The sequence below is a fragment of the Natator depressus genome, chromosome 7 (assembly GCF_965152275.1).
Source record: "Natator depressus isolate rNatDep1 chromosome 7, rNatDep2.hap1, whole genome shotgun sequence".
Taxonomy (NCBI): domain Eukaryota; kingdom Metazoa; phylum Chordata; order Testudines; family Cheloniidae; genus Natator; species Natator depressus.
Window position 1 is genome coordinate 80,901,934 of NC_134240.1, and position 9,191 is coordinate 80,911,124.

The 9,191-nt window shown below is 50.3% G+C and overlaps 1 protein-coding gene across 1 annotated transcript in view; it reads left to right on the plus strand.

Moving 5' to 3' along the window:
- The window catches only part of LOC141990963 (nucleolar RNA helicase 2-like), a 39,547-nt gene extending 31,574 nt beyond the window's left edge, over window positions 1-7,973 (plus strand). The window contains exons 17-18 of the mRNA XM_074958900.1: window positions 493-1,006; window positions 7,407-7,973. The gene's annotated coding sequence lies outside the window, so the exon portion shown is untranslated. The remainder of the gene's footprint in view (window positions 1-492; window positions 1,007-7,406) is intronic.
- Window positions 7,974-9,191: the final 1,218 nt, after the last annotated feature.

The window sequence follows — 9,191 nt, forward strand, 5'->3', positions numbered from 1 at the left end:
TTAGCCACGTGGTGGGAGGGAGGGGCGTTGGCACTGAGCTGTTCACGTTTGGCAGGAAGGGACCTTCCCTGATACCAGCCACACGGTGGGGGGAGGAGTAAAGCGATCATCCCAGAGAATTCGATGGTGGGAGGGGGTTAGTTTGGTTTCTGCTGCTGCACGTTAACAGGAAAACCGCAGCACTAAATGGCCAACTCAACAGGCTTTGCTTGGTGTGGGAAAGGAGGGTGCTGTTACGAAGGTTGCAGAAGCCGGAAGATGATGGCTTACCATGGCTGCCTGCAAGCCGAATTCTGTTGCCTAGCACTGCGTGTGTGATCTCTAACACCAAAACCGCAGGTACTCAATATATAAGATGCAAAATGCCACCTTGTACCAATATCACATGTGCTATGTAATGTGAATAGTGTTGTTCACTGTGAAAGAGTATAGTTATTTGTTCTGTAAAATGTATCTTTTTAAATACTTCACTCCCTTTTTTCCTTCCCACAGCTGCAAATGTTTCAAGCCTCCCTCCTCCGTCCCAAAGGCTATCTCAGATAAGGCAGCGAAAAAAACGCACGCACGATGAAATGTTCTCTGAGCTCATGCAGTCATCCGGCACTGACAGAGCTCAGCAGAATGTGTGGAGGGACACAGGAGCACAGTACAGGAAAGCGGCCAACGAACATGAGGACAGGAGGGATGATCGAGATGAGAGGTGGTGGCAGGGAGATCAGAGGAGGCAGGATGCAACGCTGGGGTTACTGCGGGATTAAACGGACATGCTTCGGCGTCTGGTGGAGGTTCAGAAACGGCAGCAGGATCACAGACTGCCGCTGCAGCTCCTGTTTAACCATCCTCCCACCTCCCCAGATGCCCAAGAACGCCGGGGGGGAGGCTCCGGGCACCCAACCACTCCACCCCAGTGGACAGCCCAAGCAACAGAAGGCTGTCATTCAAGAAGTTTTGAAGTGGCCTTTTCCTTCTCTCCTTCCCTCCTCCCACACTCCACCTGGGCTACCTTGTGAGTTATCTCCCTATTTTTATAATAAAGAATACATGTTTTTTAAACGATTATGACTTTATTTCCTTTGCAAGCAAGCTGTGATCAAAGGGGGGAGGGCAAGTGGCTTACAGGGAATTAGTCAACTAAGGGGGTGGGTTTTCATCAAGGAGAAACAAACCGAAGTGTCACACGGTACCCTGGCCAGTCAAGAAACTGGTTTTCAAAGCTTCTCTGATGTGCAGCGCTTTCTGCTGTGCTCTTCTAATTGCCCTGGTGTCTGGCTGTGCGTATTCAGCAGCCAGGCGATTTGCCTCAACCTCCCACTCCACCATAAACGTCTCCCCCCTTACTCTCAGAGATTGTGGAACACACAGCAAGCAGCAATAACAATGGGAATATTGGTTTCGCTGAGGTCTGAGCTAGTCAGTAAACTGCGCCAGCGACCCTTTAAACGTCCAAATGCGCACTACCACCATTCTGCACTTGCTCAGCCTATAGTTGAACAGTTCCTTACTACTGTCCAGGGTGCCTGTGTATGGCTTCATGAGTCAGGGCATTAAGGGGTAGGCTGGGTCCCCAAGGATAACTACAGGCATTTCAACATCCCCAACAGTTATTTTCTGGTCTGGGAAGTAAATCCCTTCCTGCAGCCGTTTAAACCGACCAGAGTTCCTGAAGATGCGAGTGTCATGAATTTTTCCCAGCCATCCCACATTCATGTTGGTGAAATGTCCCTTGTGATTCACCAGTACTTGTAGCACCATTGAAAAGTACCCCTTGGGGTTTATGTACTGGCTGCCCTGGTGGTCCAGTCCCAAGATAGGGATATGCGTTCCGTCTATAGCCCCACCACAGTTAGGGAATCCCATTGGAGCAAAGCCATCTACTATGACCTGCACATTTTCCAGAGTCACTACCTTTGATAGCAGCAGCTCAATGACTGGATTGGTTTCTTGCATCACAGCAACTCCCACAGTAGATTCGCCCACTCCAAATTGATTCCCGACTGACCTGTAGCTGTCTGGTGTTGCAAGCTTCCACAGAGCTATTGTCACTCACTTGTGAACTGTGAGGGCTGCTCTCATCTTGGTATTCTTGCGCTTCAGGGCAGGGGAAAGCGAGTCACAAAGTTCCATGAAAGTGCCCTTACGCATGTGAAAGTTTTGGAGCCAGTGGGAATCATCCCAGACCTGCAACACTATGCAGTCCCACCAGTCTGTACTTGTTTCCCCAGGCCCAGAATCGGCATTCCACGGCATGAGCCTGCCCCATGGATACCATGATCTCCAAATTGCCGGGGACCGCTGTTTTAGAGAAATCTGTGTCCATGTCCTCATCACTCTCGTCACCGTGCTGCTGTTGCCTCCTCGCCTGGTTTTTCAGGTTCTGGTTCTGCATAAACTGCACGATAATGCGTGAGGTGTTTATAATGGTCATAACTGCTGCAGTGAGCTGAACGGGCTCCATGCTTGCCGTGCTATGGCGTCTGCTCGGGCAATCCAGGGAAAAGGGCGTGAAACGATTGTCTGCCTTTGCTTTCATGGAGGGAGTATTGACTGATGACATTTACCCATAACCACCTGTGACAAATTTTTGGCCCCATCAGGCATTGGGAGCTCAGCCTAGAATTCCAATGGGCAGCAGGGACTACAGGAATGTGGAATAGCTACCCACAGTGCACCGCTCGGGATGTCGACGCTTGCCATGGTACTGTGGACGCACACTGCCAAATTAATGTGCTTAGTGTAGACACATGAACTCGACTTTATACAATCTGTTCCCAAAAATTGACTTCTGTAAAATGGGAGTAATTTTGTAGTGTAGACAAGGCCTTAGAGTTTAAGACAGCCTTGAAGAATTTACCAACTATTTGTACAGCAACTGGGACAGTAATGGCTCAGTCCTGATTGGTGCTTCCTGTGTACTACTGTAATACTTACATTGAGAGAGGGTTTTAGTGGGGGGTGGGGTGGGGTGGGGGGGAGGACTTCGTCTACTACTTTACAGCAATGATTGTTAATCTCTGGATCAAGCCCTGCTATGGAGGTTGATGCCTTGGGAATACAGTAAAAAGGGAGTAATGCTCGGGGGCATCAAGCACCGAAACTCTATAGCTGAACCACTTCTCATCCTTTTCTCTGTCCCTCACATCCAGCCCTATTCCTCCCCCCCACACTCTAGGTCCAGGGGAGGGAGTTGCCATCACAGCCTGGTGTGGGCAGGAATGTATGGACCGTGCACCCCTGCCCCACCCATGGCTTAGGCTTCCTACCCAGTGTGCCACAGCACCGTGCCAGGCTGCTGAGGGCTCATTTCTGCATCAGAGCCTCTAGATGCTACTGCCAGTGCCAAGGACCAGCCTCTCCACAGCTGGCTTTATGCACTCCAGGATGGCACCATGGCCAGCCTCATTCCTGGCCCCTGCCTTCCTCACCCTTGCTCATTTGGCTTCCCACCTGTCCCCAGTGCTGAGAGGAGCTGCCCCAGGTTGTGGCAGGCAGAGCAGGGCCTAGCCATGCTCCCTCCCAGCAGGAGCCCATACCTCCCTCACACTGCTCCTCTCCATAGCCCTTGGCTTATGGCTTCCTGTGATTCAGAGAGGAGCAGCAATGGGTGCCAGTAGGGGTGCCAAGTTGGCAGTTAGAGTGGGATCTGGGCCCCAGTCTTGTGACGTAGTTCCTGTGGTGTGATCATGTCACTTTGGTGTAAAGCAAGCATTGGTGAGTGGGCCAGACTTGATTGGTGGTGTGATCTGGCACAGAGGGTCACAATGCTACTGAAATTTAGCCTAGCTGCCCCTCTAGCATTGTGGTGGGGCAAGTGGGCTAAGTTTCAGTGGTGTTGCAACCTTGTGTGCTAAGTGCTGGTGTACCAAGGATTTTAGGTGCCAGAGTAATGTTCTTGACTGATCTGACATTATCACACCCTTGTTGTGAACCAAACACAAATAATGGCACGTTCTCTTAGATCTAACTCATGTCTACTTATTATGACTTACCACTCCCACTGGCTACTGTCCTCTTCAGAGGGCAGAGTTAAGGGTTTGTCATGGTGGTGGGGGAGGGTACCTTAACACTGTATTGCCTGTTTCTCAACAGGTTAGTTTAGTGCCTCTCTGCGTTTCAGAATGACACACAGCACCACTGGGAAGCCTTAATTTAATGAAGTTTTGGAGCATTTAATTTTATAGAACCAGATGTGTTAGTTTGGTGTCTGGCAAAGGGATTGATTTCATACATGCACCATGCCTAGCACAGTACAGCTCCAGTTTTCTTGACAGAGTGCAGCTGCACTAAAAATAATGAAAAGAGAGATGGTTTTGTTTAGCATAATATTTGACAAAGGCTCAGTGCTACAAAGGTACTTAGGCTCCTAATGACCACTGAAATCAGTGAAAGTTAGGAGCCCTAATGCCTTTGTGGATCTAGGCTTCACACCGTAGCATTCTCCTTCCCTCAACCCTTCCCTGGATTCTAGCATAGAGCAACACTGAAGAGTGTGAAGGAGGTGGGATCCTAACTAGAGAGGGGGAGTAAGCCTTTTTCTGGCCAGTAAGGGTATATCTACATAGCAATGTAAACACAGGTCTGAGCCCAGGCTCAAGCCAAACTCCCCCCCCCCCCCCTAAAGTTCTCATTGCAATTGTGCTTATTTAGGGCTTGGACTCAGGGTCTGAGCCAGTGATGAACTGCCAAAATCTTAACAACGGGTTCCCTCCTCACCCCACGAGGGGGTCATTGCCCACCCCCGCCCCCCAGGACTCCTGCCCCATCCAACCCCCCCGCATTCCTTGACTCTCCCCCCCCCCCCCCAGGACCCCTTCCCCATCCACCCCCCTCCCCTGTCCCCAGACTGCCCCCAGAACCAGGCAGGAGGGTCTCGTGGGCCACCGTAGTGGGTGCCCACCCCACCCCTAAGAGCCAGAGGCACCTGCCGGGGGGTGAGGTGGGGAGTCCCGGCGGTGCTTACCTGGGGCAGCTCCCAGGAAGCATCCGGCAGCTCCCTTTGGCTCCTAGGGGCGGAGGAGCATAGCTGGGGGGGAGCAGCTGCTCCCCCACTGATCACATCAAAAGTGGCACCTTAGGCGCCAACTCCCGGGGTACTCTGGGGCTGGAGCACCCACACGGAAAATTGGTGGGTGCAGAGCACTCAGCGGCAGCTCCCCGCCCAGCGCCACGCCCGGCCCTAGGTCACCTCGCCTCCGCTCCGCCTCCTCCCCTGAACACACCGCCCCACTCTACTTCTCCAAGCCCCCCCCTCAGCTTCCTGCGAATCAGCTGTTCAGTGGGAAGCTGGGGCGGGCTGAGAAGCAGGCCGCGGCTTCCAGCTCAGGCCGACAGTGACGGAGGTGAGCTGGGGCGGGGAGCGGTTCTCCTGCGCACCCCGCCCCACCCGGGTTACCTGCTGCGGCGCGGGCGGCCCTCCTCGCGCCCCCCAGCCCCAGTCACCTCTGCTCTGCCTCCCTGGGCCTGAGTGGGGCGGGGCATTCAGGGGAGGAGGCGGAGCGGAGGTGAGGTGAGCTTGGGGCGGGGAGCTGCCGGTGGGTGCTCTGCACCCACCGAATTTTTCCCTTCTGAAGCACCCGTGGAGTCGGCACCTAAGGCGTCACTTTGGGCTGGTTAAATTTAGAAGCCCTTTTAGAACCGGTTGTCCCTTGCGGAACAACCGGTTCTAAAAGGGCTTCTAAATTTAACAACTGGTTCTAGCGAACCGGCTCCAGCTCACCACTGGTCTGAGCCCATGTTAAGCTGGCACTTAGGGTCCAAGCCCTATTGCTTTCCTGTGTATATACAGCCACAGCTTGACACAGGTCCTGGAACTCTTCTGGATGTATCCCACAGTTCCTTGGGGCAACTTTCTTAGTCCTCTATGCTGACAATCTGCAATGAACTCTATTGTGGATGGAAGCCACACCTCCCTTTTGAGGTCTGCATTAACTCATTGTCTTCTGAACTCTGATTTGGAAGCACACTATCAGAGAGCGTGTAGGGTTTTCAATGGAGACTGATTTGATAAAGCCTTTTAAAAAATTAGCTGCTTCCTGGTCACATGAGCACAGCACATATTGGTGAATCTGTGCTTCATGATGACCCGGTGAGCCAGGATAATGTCCTGCTGGCCCCTGAATCCAGCTTGAGGATTGATTGCAGCCAGCAGCAAGCTCCCAACCAGGATCATGAAGTGATTTTCTTAATGAAACCAGTCCCAGAGCAGCAACAGAATCTCAGTTCCGACTTGGAAAAGCTGTTGGATTCCTCCACCCCCCAGGAAGAACCTGCTGCGGAGCCTGCTGTGAAGCTGCTAGAGACAGAAGCTGCCCCAGAGCCCAGTAAAGTGTATGATTCAAATTAAAAGATTATTACAATAACAGGAGGGATTTCTACTTTTAAGATGTCAAGAAAAAACACTAAGCCCCAGCTATCAGTGGTTGGCCAGTAATCGCAGATTGTATCACAGCATCCAGGCATACCCCCTCCCCTGCCTCCCACCACGTGGAGTTCAAAATGGTGAATTGGAATTTCAAACTTTCATACACAGCTGTAAAGGTTATTTTAACTGTTAAGTCATAGAGGTTTGCTATGGTCATTCTTGTTTTCCTCTGAGTATTTGGAAATGTGCCACTCCCGCAATCACTCTTCCTGGGTCTATACAGCTGCCTGTGAACAGTGAACTAAGAGTGGGTGTTTGGGAAACAGTATTCTGTTTCCAAATTTAGTCTATTTCAGTTAGAGGTAATCCATGCAGGGGTGGATTAAAGCTGCAGCTTTCCGAGAGTTTTCCATGCAGCAATATCAGGGTAAGCCATGTGTGCTCTCATAGAGCATCATGGATTAGGACCCAATCCTGACTGCTGATAGCTGCAAATTTTCCCTGAAGCAGGAACTCCAGATGGTTTGTCACATTGTGGAGAAGAGTGTATTTTCTAGGCCCCCCATGTATAGCTGATTAGTCTACTCCACTCATGAATGTGCTGTTCAGTCACTGTTCATTTGAATACTTCTGCTGCATACATTGCAAGTTTCCCTCCAGCAGCTTGAAATAACATCTCTCTGGGCTACTTGGGCACCACAAGACCTGTCTTGTCTTCCAAAATATGAAAGGACTGAAATGACAAAACATTTTGCTGCATGGGTCCTATACAAACCCCCACCCACTCACATGGCAATTAGGATATTTTTATGAAGCAGAGTAAAGGTTTTAATTTTAAATTTACCATTGCCTCTGCACTTCTGTAACTACTATTAATAAGGCTGTGTCCACCAGAGAAAGTGTGAGGACTGAAGCATCCCCTTCAGAATATGTGCAGGTTCACTTTAGAACTGTTATATTTTATTTACTTGACATTCTACAGTTATTAATTCTGTGCTCCTCCACAGAGCTACTTTAAACAATAACTCTGTTTCTTGTCCTATTTCAGGACCCTCAACCTATACTGCCTGGGTTCTTCAGAAACTCCATCCCTGGGCCAACACACCCTCATAGACCATTCCAAAAGCACATGTTTCCATGAAGAACTCATGGCTGATGTTCTTGCAGGGCAGACCAGCTGTTCAAGGACCAGAAGAAGAGGGATGAATAGAATGGTCACAGGCAGGCAGAGAGGCTGAAGCCCACCTGGAGGCGAGTGTTTCAGTGAGGGAGCTGGCACTTGCACAGCAGTAAGATAAGGAAGGAATATAGAGCCCAACAGAGAGAACTGTTCCAGCAACTCCTGTCTGTAATGGCTGCAAGAGCACCGGCTCCTGCTGCCTCTCACCATGGCATGATGCCCCAGCAACATACACTTAGCCAAGCAGTAATTTGCCTGACTCCATGCAGTGGTGCGGGAGAGGGATGCATTCAGGACTGGGTAAGGCAACTAACCCCTGTGCAGTTTTCTCTCTGGTGGAAACCTCCCTCTCCCCCACCACAAAGTGAGGGCTAAAACTGTAAAGAAGGGAAAGGAGAACTTGGGGGCCAGGAGACATGCAGTGATAGGGGGATTGTGTTGAGTATTAACTATTTTCTGCCCTTTTTGGGGGGCGTGGGATGGGGCTGATTTTGTAATGGCAGTTGGCCTGCCCAAGACAGTGTGAGTGGTTTACTGTTTACATACCTGTTAACAAATAAAGAATATGTTTTATGTTTTCAAGAAAGTTTATTGCTATCAGTGCAACACATCATACAATCAGGATTTGAGATGAAGGTAAAAACATGTTATGGAGCAATAAAGCATGATAAAACAAACAGTATTCTTCTATTTGCTGCCCCCCCCAACACATTTATTTTTCATCATGTTGATCAAGCATGACTATCAAGACTATTCCCCCCCCCCCAAGAATAAGCCAGTTTTCCCACCCAGCACATTTGTGCAGGTGCTATTTCCCCTCTTCCATTGGGCCATGCAAGTCCATAATGTAAGCACACAAAGCATCCCTTACGTTTGCTGCCCGGGTGCAATCAGCTCCTGCCGTGATAGCTGCACTTTCTGGCTGAGGGTACCGATCCTGTGTTCCCTTGCTGTCAGAGGCCCATTCAGGGGAAAATGGCTCACCTCTGGCTTCACAAAGGTTGTGAAGAGCACAGCAAGCCACAGTAATGCGGACAGCATTGATGACACTGACATCCAAACGCGTCTGTAAACACCTCCAACGTGATTTTAATCTGCCAAAAGCGCATTCAACAAGCATTCTACACCTGCTTAGAATGTAATTAAACCTTTTTTTGCCAGGGTGTTTGATATCAGGGTATGGTTTCATTAGCCAAGGCAAAAGAGGATATGCAGGGCCACCCAGAATAACACTGGGGACTGCAACACCATTTATATCAATGTCATTGGGTGGGAATAGTGTCCTAGCCTGTCCACGGATATAGACTCCAGAGTGGCGAAAAACTCTGGCATTGTGAACTTTTCCTGTACAGCCCACATTGACATTCATAAATCTGCCTCTGTGATCCACTAGTGCCTGCATAACAATGGAGTAGTACCCTTTGCGATTTAGGTACTCATGTGCTCCTTGTGGAGGGCAAGCTATGGGTACATGACTCCCATCAATGGCCCCGGCGCAGTTAGGAAACCCCATTCTCTCAAAGCCAGCAATTACCTCAGGAATATCTTTAATGCCCGCCACCTCGGGGTAAACCACACGCCGGATTGCCTCAGTTACCTCTGCCACCACTTTACCCACAGTTGACTTTCCAATCCCAAACTGGTTGGCAACAG